This window comes from Lissotriton vulgaris, chromosome 8 (assembly GCF_964263255.1).
Source record: "Lissotriton vulgaris chromosome 8, aLisVul1.2, whole genome shotgun sequence".
Lineage (NCBI taxonomy): Eukaryota > Metazoa > Chordata > Amphibia > Caudata > Salamandridae > Lissotriton > Lissotriton vulgaris.
Window position 1 is genome coordinate 1,185,903,905 of NC_141696.1, and position 27,111 is coordinate 1,185,931,015.

A 27,111-nucleotide genomic window follows, 5' to 3' on the forward strand; every position below is an offset into this window, starting at 1 on the left:
GTTATTGTCATTTCGTGTGACACTCCTTTTGAGCGACTGTTTGAACCTGATTCGTCAGTTAGGAGAGCAGCGCGTCAATATCCGATGCGTGAGGTTCCTCCAGTTTGGAGACCTGCTGATGCAAATGCTGTTCCACCTGTTGTTGCACACTTTCAGCATGTTTGGGTACATGTTCCTTGGAAGCATGCTGAAGTCTTAGCGCTTAAGCAGACTTTGCCTGATCCTCGCAAAAATCCAACGGGATATTATAAAGAGCTGACTCAGACTGTGGGTTCGTGTGTCATGAATTTGGCAGATATAGATACGTTGTTTGGGAATGTTGTTCCACAGCCTATTTGGGGTAAGATTCGTCACACAGATCATGCACATGAATTAGGTGACACATGGGCACACCTTAGAGATGCCGATAATAGACAAGTAGGTGGCGCTAAGCCTGAGGATTTGATTACTGAACTTCCTGATAGGATTATTACTTATATGAAGACTTTGATGCCTGAAGTGCGTGTCAATTGGGACAAGTTGTCTGCGTGCAAGCAGAAGAAAGATGAAACTGTGCCTGACTTTTTCACGCGGTTTGAAGAGACTTTTGTAGACCACAGTGGTCAGGACATGGCTACTGAGGGTGGCCAGAGATTGTTCGTCGACAAATTTGTACATAATTTGCTTCCCGAGTTGTGTAGTAAGTTGAAAGATTCTGAGAGTGCTTGGGCGGTTTCTACATCAGCGCAGATTTTAGCTACTGCACAGTACTATGAAAATAGGCACAAAGATGAAGTAGAGAAAGAGGATAAGAAGACTAAGGAATTGAAGACTAAAGTTCTTCTACAACAAGCTTATCCACCCCGTATTAATAATCAACGCGATTATCAGCAGAATCAGCAATATTCGAGAAACTCGCCAAGGAACGAGTCTTCTCAACAACGTTTTCCGTATGGGCCTAATCAGTGTGCATATTGCAAAGAAGAAGGTAATTTTAAGAGTAGTTGTCCGGTTTTGTTACAGCGCACAAATGGTGCTTCTGGTGTAAGAGGTCGAGGTGCTCAACAAGCGCCTAGAGGTAGAGGTCGTGGTCAGAATGCGCGTCCTTTGCCTCCACAGAACTCTATGAATAGCTTTGATCAGCAGAATGGTGCATCTGGTAGGACAGCTCAGTACTATACGGACTATTACTACGTCGAAGGTGAGGAAGTGATTGGTAATGATTGCTAGGACAGCCATAGACAAAGAGAGGGAGTTGTTTCAGTTCCAGTAGATCAGAGTGGACCTTATGTTGAAGTGATTGCATCAGGTGTGTCAGAGCCTTTTCTGTTGGATACTGGTGCTGCGAAGAGTTCTATTATGCACTCTAAACTCCCTGGCGCACCTTTGTCTGGCTTACAGAATGTTTCAGTAGGTTTTTCTGGCGCCCCGGTTACGAATCCGATTTCTACTCCGTTGCCTCTTTCTGTTGGACCTTGTAGATTTGAAGCACCCCTCATTTTGACTACAGGTTGTGGTGAGAACTTGTTGGGATTGGACTTGTTGAAGAGATTGTATGCGACGCTGTATTGTTCTCCGTCAGGAGTACATCTTACATTGGGCGTGAGAGTGATCTCTCCGATGTACTTGTCTAAAGATCGACTACCACCTGAATTGTCTTCCCTCCCTGATTTGCTTTGGGCTACTGGTCCGAATGATGTAGGCCTCTTGGAGATTCCACCATATGTTGTGACACTAAAGGCGAATGCTAAGTTACCGCGTATTCCACAATATCGTATCTCGAGTGATGGTGAGAGAGCACTTTTGACGATCATTTACGATCTGATCGAAAAGGGTGTGATTGAGGAAACGAGAGGTAATATGTGCAATAGTCCCGTTTTGCCTGCTCTGAAGAGAACTGATTTTTCACAGCCTCCTGTATATAGATTTGTGATCAATCTTCGCGAGGAGAATAAGATCGTTGTTCCACAAATTCTTGTTGTACCTGATATCACTGCTTTGTTGACTTTGATCCCGGCTACAGCTACATGGTTTTCGGTGATTGACTTGAAGAATGCTTTCTTCAGCATCCTGATTGCCGTGGAGAGTAGAGATATTTTTGGATTCTCTTTAGGAGGGCGAAGTTTCCACTTTAAGCGTGCTCCTCAAGGCTATTGCGAAAGTCCATCGATCTATAGCCAAGCTTTGAAGACGCAACTTGATTTGTTGGTTTTACCAGATAGTGCTGCACTTATTCAATATGTTGACGACTTGCTAGTTGCTGCTGACAATGAAGAGCTTTGTAGAGAAGCTACCTTGTCGTTATTATGCCATTTGTCTGATTTTCATCTCAAAGTTTCTCTCTCCAAATTGCAATATTGTCGACAAGAAGTAACCTACTTAGGTCACCTCTTATCGAAGGAGGGAAGGAAACTGATCCCAGAAAGAATTCAAGCTATTGCGAAAATGAGCGTGCCTACGACACAGAGAGAAGTACGTGCGTTTTTGGGTATTACATCGTACTGTAGACAGTGGATCCCTAATTTTTCCTTGTTAGCAAAACCTTTGATAGCTCTTACTGTTAAGGATACTCCAAATCCTATTCCTTGGACTGACGAATGTCGAAAGAGCTTTTCTGAATTACGCAATGCGTTGTGTTCGGCTCCTGTGTTGGGTACCCCCGACTACAGTAAGCCTTTCACATTGTATGTCCACGAGAGAGAGGGATGTGCATTGTCAGTGTTGACTCAACAGTTCGGCGGTAAGCAACGCCCATGTGCTTATTTTTCGTCGACCTTAGATCCGGTAGCTAGAGCGTTGCCGAGTTGTCTGAGAGCAACAGCAGCAGCGGCTGTTTCAATTCAACAGTCTGCTGCTTTGGTTATGGACAATACATTGATCGTGATGGTTCCAAATGCAGTGGATACCTTGTTGAATCGTACCAAGACACAGCATTTAACTAGTGCTCGGTTGTCGGGTTACGAATTGATCTTGTTAGCGAGTCATGTGCATATAAAGAGATGCACCAAGTTGAATCCAGCTACGTTGTTGCCGATTTCAGCTGAGACAGATAATGTTGAAGAACAGCATGATTGTTTCCTTAGAACTGAGGAAGAAATGAAAGGGAGGAGAGACCTTAGGGATACTCCTCTTCCAGAGTGTGATGGTACTTTGTGGGTTGATGGTTCGTGCTTTAAGCTTCCGAATGGTGATACGACTGCGACATATGCTGTTACTACTTTGCATACGTTTGTTGAAGCTGCACGTATTCCACACAATTCAGCGCAAGCAGCAGAGTTGATTGCATTAACAAGAGCATGTGTGTTGGCAAAAGGAAAACAAATGAATGTGTACACTGACAGTCAGTATGCGTTTGGTGTGGCTCATAGTTTTGGACGTTTGTGGCGTGAACGTGGGTTCCTGACTTCGCATGGGACGAAGATCCAGCATGGACAGTTGGTGAATGAACTCCTTGAATCACTTACTTTGCCATTGCAAGTAGCGATTGTGAAATGCAGTGCGCATAAGAAAGTTACGGATGATGTTGGTCGTGGAAATGCGTTTGCAGATGAGGTCGCGAACTAAACTGCGAGAAATGTGATGAGTCGAATGTATGTTGCAGGTCCGGCGAGATGGGTTCCAGAGAAAAGTATGTGTGAAGATATGATTGAGAGTGTGAAATCCATCCAAGCTGAAGTTGAATGAATGGAGAGAAAGTAAGGGTATATTGGATTCAAATGGTTGTTGGACTGATTTGTCTGAGCATCAAAGATGGTTGTTGCCCGACGCGTATGTGCTTCCAGTTGTTACGATGGCTCATGGGATGGCACATATTAGTGTGAAAGGAATTTTCAAGTTGTTGGCTCCGGTCTGGCAGAATGCAGGAATTCCCGAATGTGCAGAGAATCTGGTTAAGAACTGTATGGTGTGTTTGATGTACAATCCTGGTAAGGGAACTCCAACCCGGCTGGTCATTTTGCTCCTCCTACGTATCCGTTCGAGGCTTTGCAGCTAGATTTTATCCACATGGAGAGGTGCAACAACCTGAAATATGTGTTGGTGGTTGTTTGCTCCTTCTCTAGGTGGGTGGAAGCTTACCCTTTGAAGGACAATACTGCCTTGTCCACAGCGAAAGCCCTTATCAAAGAGTTCTTCCCGAGATTTGGATTGCCGAGAATTACCTGGAGTGACAATGGGAGTGAATTTGTGGGTCAAGTGATGAAGAGAGTATGTGAGGGATTAGGTATTAGGCAGAAGTTCCACGCTGCAAATCACCCCCAATCAGCTGGTTTAGTCGAGTGCTATAATGGCACTTTGAAATTAAAATTGGCCAAAATTCAAGCGAGCTCTGGTTTGCAATGGCCAGATGCTTTGCCCTTAGCACTCTTGTCCACAAGAATGACTGTGCATTCACGAATGGGTTTGAGTCCGTATGAGGTCGTGTTTGGTCGCCCGGCGAATATTTGGGGCGTGCCAAGACCGACAAAGTTCAGTGAACTCGAGTACCCTGTGTTACTTGATTACTTGTACGAACTGACGGCTAAACTGCGTGTCTTACACCAACAGGTTCACGATAGCCTACCACAGGCTGCTGAAGATCCAGGCCACGCCATTGAACCCGGCGCCTGGATATTCGTGAAGAATTTTCAGCGGAGCAAGAACGACCAGCCCCGCTGGACAGGACCGCATCTGGTCCTACTGTCTACACGTTCTGCAGTTTGAGTACAAGGCAAGAAGAACAGGATCCACGGCGTACACTGCAAACCGGCTCCGTTGCCCTTACCGTACGAACGGTGGGTCCAGAAAGGACTTCCAGACTCTGAAACTGAAACTGTACCACGATTTTTGCCATTCAGCGATGCCCGTTTGATTGAAACGAACACTGAGAAAGAAAGTGACGATCTTCTGCAAGAAGCTGTGCCTCCTTTGAATCGATTGAACACTACCGAGCCTGAACTTTTGTTTAGAGAACAGGCATTGCCTGGGAAAGATCGTTACAATTTGCGACCAAGAGTCATGGACAAATAAAATAAATGAAGTTTTTATGATTTTTCAGTTTGCAGGTTAACTCTCCTCCGAGGAACTACTTATTTTTTTTTTTCGAACCGCCATCCGGGTTCAGCTGTAGGGTTGCGTTAGACAAGTCTTTGGAGTGCAAGCCCGAGACAATAGGTTGACGGTTCTGGTTGACCTAAGGGAGTTGCCCTGGGTTGACAGAGGCATTCCTTAGCATAGAACACCCTACCACTGCGAGCAGCATATTTAGTGAGGATGGATTTCTACGAGTTGGAGAGACCTGTAGAGACAATGAGTTTTAAGAGTAAGATACACAAACTGATAACACGGAAAAGATTTTTAATATTATTCTTATTTATGCTACTGAGTTTAATGATATTTTTAGTTGGTTATGTGACATTTTTCTTTTAAAGTGACGTTTATTCCCACTGTGCAACCTACACCTCCACCCACTATTTCTTCTCATTCTTTTCACCCTCTGCCCGAACATGAAGTAGTTAGAAGATTGGAATTTGCCAATAATTCCTTTATTCAACTTTTGCACCAACACCAGTTAGTTATGAACAAAACAAATTGTTGGATTTGTGGCCTAATACCCCATACGACTGGTAAAGGTATTCCGTACTTGGTTTTGCCTTTCAGCCTTAATGGGTCGATTTGGGCTTATAGAACGATGTTCATCTATGCCCATAGTGTATATCCCCTGGGTTCACCGAAGGACAATCCGAAGAATAGTGCTTTAGCTAGAGGCATAGTCGACATGGTTAAAGGGACTAATGCGGTTGAGACTATTCCGAAAGATGAGAAACAACCATATAGTGGTTGGGATGTTACTGGATATGGAGTTAGTCTGAGTGTTAACCAGCAAGGGAAAATTCTCCACCGATTTGGATAGTGCCCCATCAGGGTCGCTATTGTCTGCAGGGTAATGGCAAGAATCCGAAAGCTCAGCTAGAGAAGAGTGCCTGCACTGACACCTATGTATTCACGTCTCAGACTTCCCCAGCATTTCTAGCCGCTAAGGGTACTTATTTTGTTTGTTATGACAAAGCGTATACATGGTTGCCCCCTGACTTTTCGGGCACATATTTTGTTTCTTTCCTGTTGCCTCCCACTTTTACAGCTGCGGCAGATTACCATAAGACGAGAGTTGCTAGAGGTGTCTTCAGTCAGGAAGATACCGCAGGGCAAGAGCTGGAAGATTTCTTTAAGGGTTTTCTGCCGTTCTGGGGACCAATGGCTAATAGCAGGAACATTCGCCAGTTGACGAGAGTGGTTGAGTCCACCATAGTTGAAACTGCCGGTGCCCTTAGTAACTTGACTGCTGAGCTCCAGTCGGATAGACTTATGACACTTCAGAATAGAGTTGCTCTTGACGTCATACTTGCAGACCGAGGTGGAGTATGTAAACTGATGCAATCGAGCTGCTGCATTTTTATTCCAGACAACGCTCCGTCAGTCTTTCAGGCTATTTCCAGACTACATAAGATCTCCGATTCTGTACATATAGATAAAGGAGATTGGTCGTTGATGGGATGGTTTTGGGGATTGATATCCACGTGGGGATGGAAAATTCTGATGGTCATTGGGATGGTCTTAGCTATCCTTTTCCTGTTCTGTCTCTGTGTACAGTGTGCCCCCGCTATTTGTGGCCTTTGTGCTGCTTCATGTGCGAGGAGACCTGTCCAGAGAGAGGTACTAAGTACTAGGATGATGCTACAGCAACATATAGATGATCTGATGAGTATTGACCTAGATTCAGACTGACATGGGTTGGGGTTTATTGCCTATGTAAGGGCAAAAGGAGGATCTGCGGTTCTGTAACTCTGAGGGTCTGTGGTTCGGTGGTTCTGAATCTGTTCAATGAGGGTCGTCGGATATAGACAATTCTGGTGTCGGCGGACCGCAAATCACGAGTGCGGTGTGTACGAGTGTTTTTGTCTTAATCGATCAATGAGAACACTAAGTATTCAGGGATTTAGTTTGAACCCTCGTGTTCTATTTTGTGTACGGCAGCCATTTTGTGTGGTTGCCCTCACATAGGCTGATGACTGCGGCCGAGCGAGTCCTTGGGACACGTACACCTTAGCTGACTTCTGAGTGACCTGGCCGAACTGACTCCCTTGCCCGAGGCTGACCTCGCTGAGCCAGTTCCTTGTTAAGCAGCTGGTCAGATAGAGATCAAAGAGCAGGACATTGCCGAATTTACAGTACACTGCACCCACCTTTCTATCTCACTTCTCATCTGTTTCTGCTCCTTCCTTTACGACATAATCGCTGATTTGGGTTAAGGTTTTATGATGGGTTTGTCCGGCCTGATCCGACAGGATATTGGAATGTACTTGGTCATTTCTGGTGGGCTGGACAACGAAAATGGGATTGTCGTCATGCGCTACTTTTGAAATGTCACACTGTCATTGGTTGGTTTGTATGTAATCGATGCTACTCTGGAATGTGATTTTTGGCATAAAAGACCATGCTCCGCTCATTGAAATTGTGCAGTCTCTAGCGAACCACCCATGTTGTGCTTCGTAGACCTCTGTTCCTGGTTGCAGCCAGTAAACTTTGGTCTTTAACATCATCAAGAAGTGTCCTGTGTCTCTGTTTGCCGAGGCAGGGGAATCCAAAGACTTCGAGCGTTTTCCCTGGCGTTGCTGGGTTCTAAAACCCGGTTCTTCAGTGCCTCGGGGACTGCGTATTACCCTGGCCCCTAGCAACGATATACCTTACCCTGTGATGTTAACAGAATGGGCCGAATCTAATTTGGAATCATCGAGTAAATTGATGACTATATTGATTAAATATGCAGAAAGTGACCAGGCAAAATTAAAAAATGAAATAGTGAAATTGGAGGCTGAAATCAGCAAATTGGAAATGACTGACCAAATAAAAAACTGAGAGATGACATGATGGCCAGATTGAGAAAGGATGAGGAAGTGATTAAAAAAAGAAAAACTTACAAATTTGAGAGAGACCGGTTGGACTACCTCAATGGGCAAGTTTTCACTTTTGCATGCCGATATGTTGCTGTGAAGGCGAGAACCAATAATTCACAACAAAAAACAGCGAGAGAAACGATGGCAGTGTCAGTATCAGCCTCTGATCTCAGTTCAGCAGCTGAAAGTGATCCAGAAGGAGAAGATATGACATCTCAGCAGTTGGGGTTTACCAAACTATCCCTGGCAGAGGAAGTAAATTGCCTCTGCCAGGATCGGAGGGATACCCTGCGCCCCCGGGTGCCGGCTGGCAACCAAATCAAAGAAAAAACTATAAACGTAGCCAAAGGCGCAGAAGCAATAAAAGACGGAGGCAGCAGAGCAAAGAATCCCACAAGGGGACGATGGAATCGCTTCCAAAGTCGCTCAACAGTCCAGACAGCAGCTCGAACGCAGTAATCAATCTAACGGAGTTGAAGTTATCTTCAGGGGAGGAATCAGTTCTAAGATTGGGGCTATCATACTGTCCCCCCTGTAATTTCAACTATGCGGACACGAGAATGGACACTTTCAGATTTGTAAGGAAGCAAAAACTTAGCAAATTTCATTGCCAGGCACCCAAGAAAAAGATACCACTTGAGGTCATCAAAAGTCCATCTCTTTTGAATGTGGGAGATCGTGAAGCATTCAAGGAGATCTGGGCTCTTCAAAATGAAAGAGAGGATGGATGGTGATAATGTGGTGGCGGGGATGAGGCCTGATGTCATGAGTCAATGTTTAACCCCGTTCAAACCTAAGTCTACTTTTCAGCCAATTATGTTACATAACAACATTGTTGTATATCAAGATTTGGTGGTGCAGGATCTTAAAAAACTCTACATATCTGCCAACAGAAAAAGGCACGCTATCAGCAGTCAAAATCGGTGCTACACACAGCTGATTAACAAAATAGAGTCCAATAATGATATTCAAGTACGGCAAGCTGACAAGGGTGGAAATGTAGTTTTATAGCCCCATTGTCTCTACCTGGCTGAAGCGGAACTACAATTGGGGAACAACTCATGCTACAAGAAAAGCAACATACAGATGGTCAAAGCCACATGGGTAGATCAGCACACAAAACTCCAGGCCTGGAGGAGTGGTGGATTAATATCAGAGAATGAATTTTGCTTTTTTTAAAAAGAACATCCGGTCATTCCCACTTTTTATCTGATCCTCAAAATTCACAAAGACTCTATCAATCCCCCAGGGAGACCCATCATTTCGGCCATAAATAGTTCATTGGAAAATGTATCTAAGTACATTGACTTTTTTTTTGCAGGATTGGGTTAGAGGACTCGAGTCTTATGTCCAGGACACCTCAGATTTCATTCGGAAGATTGATCATGTAAAATGGGGCCCTGAGATGCTTTTGATGACTTTGGATGTTTCGGCCCTTTATACTTCTATCAGACACTATGATGGCCTGAAGGCTATTGAACATTTCCTTGACAGACGACCAATGCACTTAGCAGCTCACAATAAGATGTTACTATCCATGACAAAAATGTGCTTTGAGCAGAATTCTTTCCTGTTTAACAACCAGATTTTCCAACAGGTTAGAGGAGTTGCGATGGGGGCCTGTTTCTCCCCCAGTTACGTGTGTTTACAGATGGGACTGTGGGATGAGCAGGTCCTATCGCAGCAACTCAAAAGCACTATGGAGCAGAACATCATGTTGTACCTCCGTTATATAGATGATTTGTTTTTCATCTGGCGAGGTACGGAGGCAGGAGCTAAGGAATTTGTCAGGGAACTCAATGACAACAGCTTGAATCTAGAATTCACATCCAACATTCATGCAACCTCCATCTGTTTTCTAGATATGCAAGTGTATGTGGAGAATAACATCTTAGCCACTAAACCTTACAGGAAACCCACGGCAGGTAATACGATCCTGCATGCAGCAAGTCATCATCCGCACCATCTTATCCGCAGTATCCCCTACGGGGAGATGCTGCGCATTCGACGGATATGCAGTTTAGAGGCTGAATGTGCGGCTGCGCAAGAAACCAGCAGACTGAGATTTTTGGCTAAGGGATATTCCAAAGAAATCAATGAGTCCGCCATTACTCTGACTCAACAAATGCCCCTTGATTTAGCCTTAACATGTAAATCTCAGGGTAAACCTATTGCCACACAGAATGGGGGTATACATTCCCGCATGATTTTGTCCTATAGTTGGCAACACTCTGACATTAGGAGAATTTTTTATCGTAATTGGAATCTCATTAAAGGTGATCCAATTATAGGTCCAGACAAACCGTTGCTTACCTTTAGGAGATGACCGTCTATGGCCAAAGCATTAGTCAAGAACACTTTCGAACCTCAGATTTCTAGTACATGGTTGGCCCATAGCAAAGGTTTTAAAAAGTGTACCCAGTGTAAAGCCTGTCGGTATGGATGTAACAAAAACAGTTACATGAGCCCTTTTAAACAAAATCCGCTGGAAATCACCAAAAGACTCTCTTGTAAAACAGATTTTGTGGTTTATGTGCTGTAGTGTCCGTGTGGGTTTAGGTATGTGGGAAGTACCAGGCTGCCAGCCCACAAACGGATACTCCAGCACATAAGGGCAATACTAGGTAAAGATCAAGCCTATCCGGTGGCTAGACACTTTGAATCAAATCACAAAGCAAATCCAGTCCATCTCCAGTACTACTTAATCGACACAGTCTGGCCTTTAAAACGAGGCGGTGACAGAGAAGCAAGACTTCAACTTCTCGAAACAAGGTACATACTGGAATTAGATAGTAAAAACCCTAATGGGCTGAATACGAGTGAGGACTTGTACACTTGTTTATGAGGGGCCTGTTTTCTGAGGTCATTTCGAATGTTAATCTTATATTATTTATTGAAGGGGTCCAGTGAATAACTGTGAGGTAATATGATTCATTGTATCAATTAATGCAATTTGCAGAAGGGTATGACAGTTTTTAGTCTTTAGTCTAATTCATGATATTTTTAATGGTGGGTGTTATGTTGGGTTTATTCTTAAATGTCACACAATTGCACTTGCACAGGCACTTTATAAATAGGGAGGTCATTACTAGCTACAAGGAAGTATTTCTTCTATGTTGTTGCCTGTTCATCTCTACCTATATTGCACTAGCACTTTAAATACTGGTCCTTGCCAAACGCAACTTGCCATGTGATTAAGCTTCAGTGGAAGCGAAATGCGTTATGGCGGCTGGGTGGCTGAAAATAAAGCACTTTAATTAAGTACCGATTCCTGGGTCTGCTCTTCGTCATTTTAAAGGCAGGAGCCTCTATCTGGTGACAATTTACTTCTATATATATATATATATATATATATATATATATATATATATATATATATACATACATATTAATATATTTATTATTTATATATATATATTTTTACAAATATGTATATATATATATATTTTTTTAATTATCCTTTTCACCTTAAAAACTAATTCCACCCTGGTCCCTTAAAATATCCCAGCACCCCAAAAATACCCCTGTACCCCAACGCCCATACCTATCCCTAAACCCTAAAAATAACCCTGTACCTCAAAACCCAAACCTAGCCCTGAACCCTAAAATACCCCTGTACCCCAAAACCCAAACCTAGCCCTGAACCCAAAAATACTCCTGTACCCCAAATCCCAAACCTAGCCCTGAACCCTAAAAATACCCCTGTACCTCAAAACCCACACCTAGCCTTGAACACTAAAAATACCCCTGTACCCCAAAACCCAAACCTAGCCCTGAACCCTAAAAATACCCCTGTACACCAAAACCCAAAACTAGCCCTGAACCCTAAAATACCCCTGTACCCCAAAACCCAAACCTACCCCCTGAACCCTAAAAATACCCCTGTACCCCAAAACCCAAACCTATCCATGAACCCTAAAATACCCCTGTACTCCAAAACCCAAACCTAGCCCTGAACCCTAAAAATTCCTCTGTACTCCAAAACCCAAACCTATCCCTGAACCCTAAAAATACCCATGTACCCCAAACCCACACCTAGCCTTGAACCCTAAAAGTACCCCTGTACCCCAAAACCCAAACCTAGCCCTGAACCCTAAAAATACTCCTGTATGCCAAAACCCAAACCTAGCCCTGAACCCTAAAAATACCCCTGTACCCCCAAACCCAAACCTATCCCTGAACTGTAAAATACCCCTGTACCCCAAAACCCAAACCTAGCCCTGAACCCTAAAAATACCCCTGTACCCCAAAACTCAAACCTATCCCTGAACCCTAAAAATACACCTGTACCCCAAAACCCAAACCTATCCCTGAACCCTAAAATACCCCTGTACCCCAAAACCTAAACCTAGCCCTGAACCCCAAAAATACCCCTGTACCCCAAAACTCAAACCTATCCCTGAACCCTAAAAATACCCCTGTACCCCAAACCCCAAACCTAGCCCTGAACCCTAAAAATACCCCTGTACTCCAAACCCCAAACCTAGCCCTGAACCCTAATAATACCCCTGTACCCTAAAACCCAAACCTATCCCTGAATCCTAAAATACCCCTGTACCCTAAAACCCAAACCTAGCCCCGAACCCTAAAAATACCTTTACCCCAAACCCAAACCTAGCCCTGAACCCTAAAAACACCCCTGTGCCCCAAAACCCAAACCTAGCCCCGAACCCTAAAAATACTCATTTACCCCACAGCCCAAACCTAGCCCTTAACCATAAAAATACCCCTGTACCCCAAAACCTAGCCCTGAACCCTAAAAATACCCATGTACCCCAAAACCCAAACCTATCCCTAAACCCTAAAAATACCCCTGAACCACATAACGCAAAATCCACCCTGAACCTTAATAAAACCCCCTACACCAAAAAACCTAAACCTACCCCCTTAACCTTAAAAATACCCAAGCACCCCAAAACCAACCCTATAATCTAAAAATACCATACTCTAAAAATACACTGTGCACCCCATAACCCAAACCCCAATACCTCTGAACCCCTAAAACATATACCCCAACACCCCCAAACTAAAACCATATACTTACCTTAAACTTAAATATTAAAAACATATACTTTTACCATTCATGCTTTTACAACGAATTTCGTTGTAAAAGCATTTGTGATAAAAGCATATAAGATGTAATGGTATGCGTTATAAAAGTATTGCGGAGTAATGGTACTTTCGTTGTGATAGTAGGCGGAGTGAAGGTATGCGGAAAGAAAGTTGTGTGGTAAAGGTGTTTACCGTCCACAAACCAGCAACGTTTCTTCCGGCCCTGCTGCGTGAATACATGGTAGTTTAACGGTACTCGGGCCTAGGTATTAACTGGGCTAAATCCACAGTGTTCCCTTGACAGCTGGCATTCAGGAAGCAGCGATGTACTTCCTGTTGTCCTGGTCAACTGACCCAGTGAAGTATATAGAAATAGGGATACATAGAGACCCCGAAGTGGTACTGACCATGAACTATGGGTGAGCCATTACTAAAATTACGGAACACATTACATAGTGGACCGGCCTACCTCTCTCGCTTGCAGATAGAATTACAATTGCAAAAATTACAGTTCTACCCAAGCTGCTATCTCTATTTGTAAACACCCCGATGCGACTTAATATGGCTTTCTTCAAATCACTTCAGTCCTGTCTGTTGTCGCTTGTGTGGGCTGGAAAACAGCCAAGATGTGGCTGGAATACACTAACACAACCGTTTGAACAGGGTGGGTCTGAGGCACCTGACTTGTGCTTATATTATTTATGCGTGCAAGTGCACTATGCGCATTCTTGTTTTTCCCCATAACGTTATCTTCCACACACTTTGGTTGAAGCTGACGCTACGCATCCGACACTGCTGATTGTGATGGTCTTGCAGGGAGGGGAAGGTGCTGCCAGGAAGGAAATAAGTACGCTATACTGCTTGGGTATGGAAGAATTTCTCCAGGCGAGCCCGGCGGGAATATATATTTGGGGCCCATCGGGAGACGGGGGGGGGGGGAAGAACCGACCGGAGACAGATGTAAGGTGTGATAAAGGCCGCTTTATTGGGAAACAGGTGCATCCTGAAAATATACCACATCCTTGGCCTTTGCCGTACAAAACTAGGCCTAACTAATTATGCATATACCTGACCAAACCCCCCACCCCCACCCCTAAACAGTTCCCCGCCAACAACATAAACTTCCTTATCAATTAACCAAACGCCTGCCTCAACTGTTTAACATCTGCCATATGTACACTCCCTCCCCCTCAGCCAGTAAAACTCCTTCCTCCTATCCTACCCCCCGTTTAACTAGGAAAAAGCGCCTTCCCCCATAAACTTTCCAGCGCCTGCTCCCAGCGACAATACATCCAGCCAAACCTAACCCAGAAAGCACCTGCTTCCCACAAAAACCCCTTTCCCTAACCGCCGACTACCAGGACCCCGGACATACCCCCCTCTACTCCCCCAACAACCTAACCTAAAGGGGAGGGTGGGAGGGACAACGATCGAAAATGCCCCCCGGCTGCTGGGTCACGGTCCCACTAAATGGTGCACAGTGACCCAAAATGGCTGCTCTTATCGGCCCCAGCCCAAAAGGAGCCCAATTCTAACCAGCTAGCCCAACCAGCCCAAAATCCCTTCCTGTCCCCGGCTAAATCCTTCCCCCCACCCTTCCTCCCGGGGCCCCAAATTCCCCGGGGGAGCGAGCCTCCCTCCGGTCGGCCGCCCCCGCAAAGCCCCATTGGGGCCCATCGGGAGACGGGGGGAAGAACCGAACGGAGACAGATGTAAGGTGTGATAAAGGCCGCTTTATTGGGAAACAGGTGCATCCTGAAAATATACCACATCCTTGGCCTTTGCCGTACAAAACTAGGCCTAACTATTTATGCATATACCTGACCAAACCCCCCCACCCCCACCCCTAAACAGTTCCCCGCCAACAACATAAACATCCTTATCAATTAACCAAACGCCTGCCTCGACTGTTTAACATCTGCCATATGTACACTCCCTCCCCCTCAGCCAGTAAAACTCCTTCCTCCTATCCTACCCCCCGTTTAACTAGGAAAAAGCACCACTCGAAAGCCCCATACGGCTTTCGACCCCCCCTAGGACCCTTGCACCTTTGGATACCTGTGCACCCCTATTGCCCGTTCTACCGCCTCCTTCAGCTGCACAATATAGAGCTCCATTCCATATCTCGACAAATGTACTCCATCCTCCATGAAAAGTAGACCGCCCCATACCTCAGTTCCGGGTGCTCCATTCTACCCACTCCTTCCTTCTCACAAAAGGCCCGCATCTCCCTGTTAATCTTCCTCCGAGTTCTGTCAATAGCTCCTGGCCTCTCCGCCCCCCTCCAACACCTCCTGGGTATGAATTCTGGGTTTCCCACAGAACCAAAAACCTTCAAAGCACTGCAGGTTCTGTTGAATGGGGAGGAGTGCAAGGGATTGATCACTAGACTGTATAGTGCATCCCTGAGAGAGAATTAACTTGTAGACCCCCCACTAAGAAAAATAGAATGCTGTAATGGAACCCTCGCTGATGCTAGAAAACTGGGAGTATTGTTGCAAATTGACTGGTTGTTTGCCTGCGATTTGTAATCTCCATATTATACATTTCAAGTATTTGCATCAGCTGTACTATACCCCCAGTCAACTAAAGAAATTCGGGTTAAGAGAGGATGCAAGATGTGTGCGATGTGGGCAAGATGAAGCAGACTTTATACACTTGGCGTGGGACCGTCCTGCAATATATGCCTATTGGAAAAGGGTTGTACAGGTGCTCTCAGAAGTATCTCTAGAAAATATTGCATATGTGCCAGAGTAATGCCTGCTAGGCTTGTGGAAAATTGCTTAAACCCTGTAATAGGCGAAGAGTCGCAATCTCTACTTTGTTTGCGAAGCGTGCAGTTGCAATGATTTGGGGAGCTAAGTCATCTCGAACTCTGCGGAAATGGATTCGAGACCTAGTGTATTGTAAAGAGAAAATAGGCATCTATGCAGAGGAGCTGCCCACCACCTCGCGACCTAAAGACTTTTGGGCACTGCTTTCTATGTTTCTGCTTCAAAACCCGGACCTGCAGTAGATATAATGTGCACTCAGATTCAGATAATGCTTTATTCGATTTAGTTTCAAAATCATAAAAGCGTACAAATAAAAGACAATCATAATTAAAAAAGCAGAAAACATGTATACAGTGATTCAGTGCAGTCAGATATCTACAGGTTAAAATAACTACAAGTTGAAAAAACATGTGCCCAGACTTTTGGTGTACTTTCCAAATTTAGAAACGATCTGTATTTAAAATTGGGATTACCAACTAAGCTAATACCTGGGGCTGTCCCTTTATACAATTTCATCAGCAGTTGCAAATGGAATCAAGTCTCTTAAATGCAGAATGGTTACTACCACTGAGACATGGGTACCCCTTCCCAGCAGATAGGTGTGGTCTGCCTTTTGATCTTAATAACGGGATATATGGGGTACTTGGGTAGAAGTCATGTAAGTCCCACACCGATATGGGGCCGTCTCCTTTATGGGGCGGGTAGGATCGTAGATAAGGGACAATGTTCCTTTTTTTTTTTTATTTCACTAGAACCAGGTCCCCGCTGATCTCTTTGGTTAAAGACCCTAGCCAGCCTACCCTTCTGACACACAGTATTCCACAGTCATGATTGGGTGTGAGTGGTCTGTTTTTGGATAGCCAGAATATGACTTTATTTAAAAGTTCCTGACGTCTTTCGGGTTTCCCGTGGGAGGGTGCCGGTATTCCCGAGAGAACGAGGACAAAAGGGGCGGCTTCTGGGGGTAAGTGTATGGATGCTGGTCTGTTTGGGTCCACTCTGGCAGCAGTATACTTAATAGACCCAGATTTAGGGGCGACTGTAGGGACAGTTGTAGCAGTTTTGTTAGGAAATTGTGGAGGGGCATTGGGATATTTACTTATGTTAATAGGCTGAGGAGCATTGGGGGCAGTAAATAGGTCAGAACCGTTGGGTATTACCTTCTTAGAAGTGGACGAAGAGTTGATTTTAGTGGCTTTATCTTTTTTTGTGGTAGTTGGCGAAGGGGCTCTTCACCCACTAGATAGATCTTTAGTGGTTGGTGGAAAATTGGCTAGTATGATTTTCTCAATACCTGTTAGTCTATCACCCAAGGCGTTAATTTTTTCTACCAATGGTAAAACGATAGAATTTAACAATAGCTCTAACTGAGACAGTAAAGGGAAACAGGGAGAGGATACTTGGTTGTCACACTTTCCAGCCTCCCCCGTAGTTAAGGTGGGGTTAGTAACTGGCGATGTAGGACCCACGCACAGTTTTAGTTTTTTCGGATAATCCCCGCTGTTATTGTTCCCGTCATGCTTCCTTTTAGCAAGTGGGCCCTGAGACAATGCAATACCTTGGGTGTTGTCTTTTTGAGATGGTAGAGATGAGACACAAGGTTTCCTAATTGGGGTAATGGTGCTAATGCCTTTTACGGGGGATGATGATACCACTGGGGCATACTTGGTGCCACACAAAGCGTTTTTTTCCTCCCAAAAAGGCAGGTTCTGCGGACTATCAGGGATCAGTGGAGGAGATTGCCTAGTGTCTATGGGTTGGCCCGGGGCATTCTCAGCTTCGCTAGAGGTTGACATTGTTCTACTAGTCACCGTAAAATTTAAGATCCCCTGATCTGGAATGCGCAGTGAACGAGGTTTCTTGTTGGTCCCCGTGCGTGTCATAATACAGTGTGGTGCTATATAAACTATAATGATAGCTTTAGGGGGAAAATGAACTGTCCATAGAGTGTCAAAGTATAGTTCGAATTGTTGTACCTCCTATTGTCGAGGAACCAAGGGGGGTGGCCCGTCCCGTCCACCTCTGGCCTCTGAGGGCCACAGAGGTCCCGCCCTTTGCCCGGGCTTAGCCCGGCGCAGACCTGCTCACGTCCAGCGACGCGGGAGATAGTCTTCCTTATCAAGCGCGGATGTCCGGTGTAGCGGCTGTGCCGCTATGCCCTCCTGGGAAATGTAGTCTCCCCCGCACTGCAGCCACGCGAGGAAAGACAGGCTGTGGCGGCGGGGGGAGACCGATGGCAAACCGGGAGCAGAGGGAGCAGTGATTCACAGCCCAGGTAGGGCAGTAATGAGCCCTGCGGGGTCAGCGTGGGTCCCGGGGCTGTAGCAGTACACCCGCTCCACCGCAGATAGTCTTCCTTATCAAGCGCCTCCTGGCGCGGATGTCCGGTGCCCTCCTGGGAAATGTAGTCTCCCCCGCACTGCAGCCACGCGAGGAAAGACAGGCTGTGGCGTCGGGGGGAGACCGATTATTTATTTATTTATTTATTTATTTATGCAATTTTATATAGCGCGGACTTTACCCGAAGGTGTCAGAGCGCTTCACAATAGGAACAGAAAAGATACAAACTGAGAACGTTACACGAGCAACAGATTGCAGAGGCATTCGTTATGTTACATACGGTAAAGTGATAATTGTGAGCAACCAAGAATACATGAGGTAGTAAAAATTGTGAGAAACCAAAAATACATGAGGTAGACAAGGTAATTGTGACACTTGTGAGCAAACAAAATACATGAGGTAGTAAAAATGTGGGCTACCAAAAATACATGAGGTAGTAAAAAGTGCTCAGGAGGGAAAAGTGACAAGTGTGCAGGCTACAAGAGAAAATAGAGTATAATTTGTGGTATAATACTGCAGTATATGTTACACACTCAAGCACAAGAACAAACGATTACGTAGGCAAAAGTAGCACTTGTGCAAGTATCAAAGGTAAAAAACCTGTGAGAGGAAGCAAACCGTGTGCTACAGGGGCAAAGTGGTGAGTGCAAGTTGCAAGAGGGTACCAAACACAAGTACATGGATAATACTGCAATAAAAGGCAAACACTCTAACCGCAAGAACACACTGGGAAGGCACTTCCATGGACATGAGAAGTAGAAATTATCAGTAGTGGGAGATCTTCCTACAGACAGAAGAGAGTTACTTTTGGAGGTGTCTCTGGAGGAGGAGAGCTTTGAGGTCCCTTTTAAAGGCCTGGGAGGAGGCTGTGGTCCGGAGCTGAGGCGGCAATGAGTTCCAGATTCTCACTGCGTTGCCTGAAAATGATTGGGCCATCGTTCTTTCCTTCTTGAAAGTGGGAGGTTCAAGCAGTAGATTCTCCGCATTGCGTGAAGGTCTAGAACCTCCAGAGAGTTTCAGTTTATTCGCCAGGTAGAGAGGAGAAGAGGAGTGCAGGGCTTTGTGGGTGATACAAGCGGTCTTGTAGATAGCTCTAGCCTCCAAGGGAAGCCAGCGGAGGGTAGATAACATCGGTGTGATGTGATCGCTTCTTTTGGCCCCATAAATGAAACGAGTTGCTGAGTGGAAAACAGACTTAAGTGGGGACACGTGGGATTTGGGGAGGCCAGTAAGAAGAGAATTGCAGTAGTCGAGTCTGGAGAGGACCAGTGCTTGCACCAGGGTTATAAGGTCCCGCTCCGCGAAGAAGCGACGGATTCCCCAAAGAAGGCGCAGTTGGTATCGAGCTGATTTCGCAATGGAATTGATGTGGGGAATTAGATTAAGTTTTTTGTCTAGTATGACACCAAGGGATTTGGCGCTGTCGACAATGATGGGTTTATTGTTTAGTAGATTCATCTGATCCATCCATGATTGAACCGGGGGAGGAGAGAGTGAGGAGGAGAAGAGGAGGAATTCAGTTTTGGAGGGATTTAGAATCAGTTGATGAGTTGACATCCAGTTTTGAATGGAGTCGAGAGTGGAGCTTAGGATGGAAAGATCGTGAGTAGAGGCAATCTTGAGGTAGAGTTGAGTGTCGTCAGCATAAAGATGATAGTGAATCCCGGATTTACTTAGGAGATTTCCCAGTGGTTCTAAATAGAGATTGAACAGTGTGGGAGCAAGTATCGAGCCTTGGGGAACACCTTGGCAAACCGGGAGCAGAGGGAGCAGTGATTCACAGCCCAGGTAGGGCAGTAATGAGCCCTGCGGGGTCAGCGTGGGTCCCGGGGCTGTAGCAGTAAAAGAGAGACAGAAACAGCCAGACATAAAAATTGTACAATGCTCCTAGTATATTCGGACTCCTAGTTTCCCACATCCATGTCGTATGTACAGAACATCAATTTATCAACAAAAATGGAGGAGTCTTGAATTATACAGTAGAAAAAGCGTTGACGCGTTTCGATGGATTTTCTTGCTTTGTGCCACCTTTCTCAGGACTAAAATGATATCTGTCGCAACCAGGGAGTCATATGATTTCCCCAAAATCTTAAGAGCGATGCAGAATTATTCTCAGGTGCGTGTTTAAAATTCTCGCAGGAAAGGACGATACCCTCAAAAAAAGCCACTGGCCTGTAATACAACTTATAATGTAAACGTGGTTTGTTCAAATGTTCTCTTTATTATAGCTGAATAGGCTGCACCTTAGTCGCTTTGAAAAATCTTGTCATACTTTTCCTGTCATATTTTTCAATAGAACCTGTATTTAATTTGCAGGCATGAAGGCGCGGTGAAGGAGCATGCTAAAATTAGCTCCTTGCCCCAGCCAGCGTAAACACAGCCCCGCCGAGTCTATCAGTCCCAGGTGCGAGAGTAATTAGCTACTATGAAGACTCTTGGCGCCGGAACATCTATCTCCGTGCACTCACCTACATTGTAATGTAAATACGGGGTGGTCCTTCAAAACCCTGTAGGCTGAAATGTGTTATGTAGATTGCTCATAAGATTGCAATACTGTACTTGCTGAAGGAGGGAGGTGGGCGGGGTGTTGGGGAGGGGTTTGTTAACGATATGCAGAAAATTGTTTGCACCTTCCATGATACCATGTATGTCTACAATGTTGTTTTTTTTTCTTTAATTCTTCACATTGTGTTCGCAAACTTACAAAAAATTCAAATAAATGTTCCACACATTATTAATTTTTGGAATGAACTTTGAGGGTAAACCACTAGAAAGAGAAGTATTAGCAGAAGAACAGCTGCACAGGTTTTATTGTTCGTAGTGTACAAACACAGCACTCAACCTCTCTAAGGCCTTACAGCTCCAAGACCATACCCAATAACAAAATCCTAACAAAAAGGGAGTGCTTAAAAGGTCCAAAGAAATTCTTGTGAATGTTCAAAAAGATTGATATTGAAGAGTTCACATAAGCACCGTATTCCATGCACAAATTTACAGTCTTACTTATATGTTCAAAAACGCAGGAGCCATGAAATGGCTTTTTAATCTAAAGTTTTCTTTTATTTATTCTTTCAGTAATCATTCAAAATCAGCCCAGCCAATGTGTTTCGTCCACAGAATGGGACTTCATCAGGACTGATAGAACAATAAAATATACAGAAATGCATAAATAAAAGAAATAATAAACACATGTATATGACATGGCAAATAGAAATAATCCATCAAATTGACATTGCAAAATTACATCCAAACAGATCAGGGCCCCCTGCACCTAACATTAACAAAGACAGAAACATGCATCATCATCCAATGCATTTCACTTAATTCGATCTCACACAGATCATCGATTCCCAATGATATTATTATTCTAGTTTCTAGTCTATCAGCACTATAGGGATCAGGCCACTTGATCACTTGTATAAAGCATACGGTCACAATGTGTTATGGAATATGAAGTCCATCCCATTCCAAATGTTCAAGCATATAAAAGAACGGAAAGAACTGATAGTAAATTAAATAAAACAAATAATAAAATAAGAATTTCTAAATGATTTTCAAAAAGGCCAGAAACAGTGTATCCTTGGGTTAGATATTTTCATTTATGCATGATCCAATGTATTTTCTAGTCATGATGACAAAATTCATATATGTCATTAAATCATATTTTATGACCCTATGGTGGGTCATAACAAAAGCATTCAATTTTCCTTCACACTGTTGAAGCCCTCTGATGGGCGCTTTATCTAGCTACTCACTTCGTGCCACTCATTTCCTAACCTCACCTTTATCCTTATTCACTGATCATTTATTCATACTCAGTTAGAGCAGGTGGACAAACATTTCTTTGCCCTGATTCAACCCGTTAGGTTTAAATGTTCCAATGTACAAATTATACCATGATTCTAATTTTATTAAATTTGATTGACTGTCCCACCTCTCTCCTTTCGTTCAACCATGTCAATGCCACATCTCACTAGCATATTCTTCCTCAAAGTGTCTTGCCACAGAGTAATTTCTATCTTTATTTGTTGTCACTCACACATGTTCCAATACCCTATTCTTCATCTCGAGTGCTGAGCTGCCTATGCATGTAGGATCACACACACAACACCCCCACAGACGCAAACATGTAATCAAAATTCAAATAACAATCTCTTTCTTGCATTTACAAATATTACTGTTAATGCAGTACATGTCATTCAAAGGAAATGTTTTGTTAGAAGATGCTAGTTAATTTCTATATTAAATTGCAGGTTATAAATTCATTACAGTTTGAAGGTCAACAAAGAATAAAACATATAAAACACTTTCCTATGTTGTAAATGCATCAAAACACATTCAACACAGATGCAAGTTCGATTGAATAAACAATTGGGGGGGGGGGGTTCTTGTGTTACACTGCGTATTCAATGCTGGTGGGGAGCATGATTGAGTCTGTGCTTGTGATGTGGGTGAGTGAGTTGGTGATGTTTGAGTTGGTGGTGTTGGAGGTAAGGTGGTGGAAGTGGTGGAGGTAGTGCAGGTGGAGTTGGTAGAGGTGTGAGGCTGGCAATTGTTGTGTCCTTCTTACATTGAAGTGCATCTGTAAAATCTTCTGCATGTGTCTTCCTGGCCAAGGCATGGTGCATTGCACTCTCTTCCTTAAATTGTTTTAAAAAATCTTTTTATTGAACAACTTCAATCCAGTCATACAATCCCTAAAATTATAAGATAGTCTTGTTTCATCTTTGTCACGTCTTGGTAATATTTCGCATCATTATCCAAGCCACTAGTCTGCCTGTCAGGCATCTAAGCGAGTACTTTAAGGAAGAGGGGCAGCTACAGCTATCTAACTGAGAGTATCACCCACAGTAATTACTTAAACCGATCCTCCCAGCAAGCAGCAGTAGCCCATGCAACTCCTCTACATGCATGGCCAGCAAGTTGTAGAGCATGGAGATGGGTGGTATCTGGGAGGTAGTGAGGGGGTTCATGAATGGGGACACCTGCCCCTCTCAACCATGTTAATGCTGTCTGGAAGATGCAGCCAATATAGCAGGTGGAGTGAATTCAGTACATTGAGGAGAAGACAGCCTTCTTGAGGGGATGAAATGGAGACAGAATTCAGCTGGCACTCCAGGAACAATTTCAGCCAGCTGAGAACTGGACAACTTTCCCTGCATCCACTTCCTCTTATTGTGCCACTTTTTTTTTTAATATCCTGCACAGTGCAGGCTTCCTCCCTCAATGCATTCACAAAGACTGGGCCCTCCTGCCCTAAGGCTCCTTTCTGGGTTCCACTGAAGTTGAAAGGCAGCAGCTCGTGTAGATGTTTGTATTATTTTAACTACTTACCACAATAACTGTCTATCTCCTCAGTAAAATATGTCTTCCTGTTCAAATGGTTGGTGGTTTGCATGGGTCTGCCTAAAGGCGTGGGCTCCAGGAACCAGATGACGAAGAGATAAAAAGCAGATCAAATGGTAGGGGCAGTATTTATGTTGTTGCAATGTGATGTGTCACGTGTATCGGATTTCTTTCATGTGTGTAAAACTTTCCTATGCACTTCCATGCAAAGGTCTTGTAATTGCTGCCTGGTGGAGCTCCCTGCCCCGAGTGCGGCTATTCCACCGTGAGTGCAGCAGTTCCTCCGCACATAAAATACCACTGTAAATTACTTGGAGTAACTATAGTCATAATTTAGGATTATTCTCAATCCACCCCTTAAACTGATGGGGTGGAGATATGCAAGTCTACACTTTTGATTAACTTTACACTTGGAAATAGTGAACAGCTTAAAGTATTAAAGTTACTGACAAGTGTAAAAGTAAAGTTACACAGGCAACTTACTTACAGGTGTTAGAATTGGGGGTCTCTAGCTGGCAATGATTTACACCTTTGTCCAAGTAGGTACCCTTGCTTCTAGTCAGGGTAAGGGATTTATGCCCTTAGACAACCCCTGCTCACCCCCTTGGTATGTTAGCAGGAGCAAACAGGTTTATCTCAGAAGCAGTATGTAAAGCATTTGTGCACACATATAGTAATACAGTGAAAACACTACAAATGGACACCATGCAGTTTAGTAAAATAAATAATCTTTATCTACACCAAACAAGACCAAAACGACAAAAATCTAACATACAATAATCAAAATATGCACTTTACGAGAATATGCAGTTCCTTGCAGTCAGAAGCTCCATCCGGGGCTACTGCAGTCATTAAAACAACCAAATCCAGCAGTTTTGGTTGACTGCGCTGGTGAGGACCGGCGTCAGTGTCAGAAGACCTGTAATAGTACCTTTGGTTCTGTCCAACCGCATCAGTGTGGGACGGTTGTGGCAACTGTCACGGTTGGTGTGTGAAGTGGAGAGATGCGGCGTGCTGTGCCCTCAGGTCGCAGTGCATGTTGTTGCTCGGTTAAGGTCATCCAGCGGTGTTGGTGAGACCGTTGTGGTGGTTTTGAAGTGGGGCAGTGCTTATTGCAGTCCTGACAGATCACAATGCAGGCGGAAGTGCCGGCCAATGGGAGCTGGCATCAGTGGGCCCCGTATGCGGTTTGGGACAAGGCGGTACGTTGCTGACTTATGGGTGGTGCCCCCAAACCATGGTGCAGGCAGTGGCGGTGATGTCAGCTTGCAGCAGTGGTGTCAGTGAGACTAGGGTGGCGGAGTGAACTAAGGCAATGCAGAGTGTGGTGTCCACAGGTCACGGGGCAAGCAGTGGGTCGGTGGCAGAGGTCATCATCGTTGGTGAGACCAGGGTTGCGGTGCGAAGTGCAGTGGTTCCCTCTGCGGTTCCTTCAGATCACGGAGCCAGCAGCTGTGTTGGTGATGGCATTGGGGCTGCTGTTTCACTCTGTGGCAACTGAAACACACTGTCCCAGAGGTGGTACCCAAAGGAAGGTGAAGTCTTTGCTGTACCTGAGACTTCTGAAACAAGGGGCAAACTCTACTTCAAGCCCTTGCAGACACTCTGCAGAAAACATCACAGAAAGTTCAGTCCAGTCTTTCTCTGCCCAAGACAGAAGCAGCTACTGCAGGCCAACAAAGCAAAGCACACAGCAAAGTGGTAGTCTCTTCTCACAGCTTTCCAGCTCTTCTTCTCGGCAGGTACCTTGATCCCTGCAAGTTCTAAAGTTCTGGGCCCCCATATTTATACTGCATTTCACTTTGTTCTCTTGTGGCAGAAAGGCCCTGTTCTCAGTCCAACCCAGTTCTGTCTTATGTGGTCTAGCTTCCTTGCAGGACATGGAGACAGCATTGTGTAAGGCAGGCCAGGCCAATTCAGGTGCAAGGAAATCTCCTCCCACTACTCTAAATGCAGCCCACATCTATTCAGCCCAGCCCTGACTCATCCAGGAAAGGCAGGACACACATCGTTCCCCCCAATGGCTGTCTACAGTGACTGCACATCCCCAGCTCCTGTCACTTCAAATCCAGACACTAAATCCACAAACCAGGAGAGGCACACAGGATGGCTAAGCAAGAAAATACCCACTTTTAAAAAAGTGGTATTTTCAAACTCACAATATAAAAATCATCTTTACTAAAAGATGCATTTTTATATTCTTAGTTCCGGCACACTAAACTCCTTCTTTCTACTTTGTCCCAATGGGAAGTTATGCTTAAAAGATGTTATAAATAAACTCCCATTCTATCCCATGGGGCAGAAAGCCTTTCTATAGTGAAAAACAAATTACACTGTAGGTCACTATCAGGACATGTTACACACCAGTACATGTCTTGGCTTTCGCATACACTTCACATGTAATAAAAGGGAAGGTTAGGGTCTGGAAAGTGGGTGTACTTACCAGGTTGACATGGCAGTAGAAACTTGCGCAGACACTGCAGTGGCAGATATGAGATCCTTTTAAAAGGCTGCTTGTATAGGTTGCACAATCACTGCTGCAGCCTCACTAGCAGCATTTAATTTACAGGCCCTAGGCACCCACAGTGCACTGTACTAGGGACTTTGTAGTACATCAAATAAGCCAATTATGGAAACAACAATCCATAATAACAATTAACACAGAAAGCATATGCACTTTAGCACTTAACAGCAGTGGTAAAGGGCCCAGAGCCCTAAAACCAACAAAAACAGGAGGCTCAAAAGCAAAAAGTCTGTGGATCAACCTACATTTAAAAGTCAGGTCTAACAGCAGGTGCAACTTAACTTTGTGAATAGCCTCAAGGACAGTCAACAGTCAAATGTACCAATGAAGTAGAGAATTTCAAACTTGGGATCTAAGGATACTGAATGGAGGCATAGCTATTGTTGGTGGTCCCGGTTCAGTGGTATCTGGGTCCAGAGGAATGAGATGGCACAAAGTCCTGGTAGTGGCTGCTACTTTAGTCTTCTGATGGCAGCTCATCACATGTCTCCTGTTGCTCTCACAGCCTCTGCAGCAACTCCAAGCCCATTTACCAATGGCTCTAAACTCCAGAGTGCAGAGATGAAAGGTGCAGTGAACCGCACCCAGGGCACAGCAGATCTAAACCTGTTGCTTATAATCTGTTTAGGGCTATGATGCATGTACCTTATTATTGTGCATGTCCTTGTATGCTGAGCAGCTGAGTGAAGGGTCTGCAGTGTGCATGCTCACATTTAATAATGAAGAGCATGGTGCTCGTGCTGGTTTCCTAGTGTGTACCTTGCTATTAAAAAAATAATTTTAATAAATCAAGTACACATTGATAAAATGATTGCACATCTCTTACCTTAGTAAAAGAGCTTCATGGGACTGCAAATGTATGTTGACACCATTGCCCTATCCAGTAGTACTAATGTTATAGTGATTGGCAGGATGAAAGCCTCTGACAGCTCTTTTGGCTTTTAACTATGTGACCTCCTAGTTTTAAAAAAATCTCTTCAGCCCTCTTAGCCGCCTTACCAGCAACTTTTAAAGCCTCTATTGAGATACAATCATAAAACTAAATAGCCTTTATATTGAAGTAATGTGTTAAGACATTGTTTTTATTTGTACGTAGTGTAAAAAGGGGATTCAATGTAATTGCTTAAATGTATGGTTATAGAAATATTGTTAATAAAAATATACA